This window comes from Trachypithecus francoisi, unplaced genomic scaffold, assembly GCF_009764315.1.
Source record: "Trachypithecus francoisi isolate TF-2019V2 unplaced genomic scaffold, Tfra_2.0 Lachesis_group6, whole genome shotgun sequence".
NCBI lineage: Eukaryota > Metazoa > Chordata > Mammalia > Primates > Cercopithecidae > Trachypithecus > Trachypithecus francoisi.
The window spans coordinates 101012937-101014426 of NW_022681471.1; positions in this window are offsets into that span (position 1 = coordinate 101012937).

Consider the following 1490-nt stretch of genomic DNA (forward strand, 5'->3'; position numbering starts at 1 on the left):
GAGTTCGAGACCAGCCTGGCCCAACATGGAGAAACCCCATCTCTACTAAAAATACAAAATTAGCCGGGCGTGGTGGCACATGCCTATAATCCCTGCTACTACGGAGGCTGAGGCAGGAGAATTGCTTGAACCTGCGAGGCAGAGGTTGCAATGAGCCGAGATCGTGCCATTGCACTCCAGCCTGGGCAACAAGAGTGAAACTCCGTCTCAAAAAAAAAAAAAAAAGTAATCCAACCAAACTGGAAATTTGATTAGTGGCTAAATATTTCATGGTATAGAGTGATTATTGTTATTTGAGATTATAATGATATTGTGGTTATGTTTTTAAAAATAGTAATCTCTTAAAGATACGCTGTAAAGTATTCACAGAAGTTTTAAGATGTCTGGGGTTTGTTTCAAAATAATTACAAAGTTGGAGAAATAGGCAAAGCAATATTGGCCACTTGTTGAAGCTATTTGATGGAAATATGCATGTTCACTGTGGTATTATATCTACTTTGGCATATGTTTAAAATGTCTGTAATAAAAGAGGTTAAAAATAAAAAGTTACTCTATTAATATTCATTTAAAATGCAATTTTGTTAGGAGGAAAACCCTCTGGCTATATTTCTAATTTCAAGGATATGTGCATATATAGCCACAAACAGAATACAAAGATAAGAAAAGTAAAATAGAAAAGGATGTGATCCTCATTTCAACTGAGCATTTCATTGGAGAGAGTTAGTTTATGTTTTTAACTTTGGAAATAATGTACAGTGAAAAAATTGCAAAGTACCTTGTAAAATATTAATCTGAACTTTAGTAATATGCAACTTGTTTTTGTCCAGAAGAAAGCACTGTCATCATTAAACACTTTAAGTTCTAGTCAATTGATGGGATGGCCTACTAAAATATTTGCCTTTGAGGGACATATGCACTAAAATTTTTGATGCATAAGCAAGTACATATACATCTGTATAAATTATTAGGGCTTTGCCACATTCAGTAGTCTTTTTCCATGTTCAATTTATAAAAAGATTTTTAGTTTTTCTGAATGCTATATAGCAACAACTCTATGATAGAAATAATAGTAGGTCAGTAGTTGGAGATATTAAGTGTATGTTGAATGAAGAAAATTATTTAAATAAATAAATGATTGTACATTTATAGATTCTTATGATATTTCAAAACCTGACAATCTTAAAGATCATTTTAGTAATTATAACTTGATGAAGATTTAAACGGTGCATATTATATCTATTAGCACATCTCAAATGTATGTACAATAATTAATAAAAACAAAAAATTTCAAAAGTAAAATAAAGGCTAAAGACTTGCAAGATCTAAGGCTATGTAAAAACATAGTGAAAAGATGGCAGTTTACAAGCCAGGAGGAAAGGCCTCACCAGACACAAAACCTGCTGGCACATTTACCTTGGACTTCTAGTCCCAGAATTGTGAGAAAATATATTTCTGTTGTTTAAATCTCCCTGTCTGTGGCATTTTTGTTT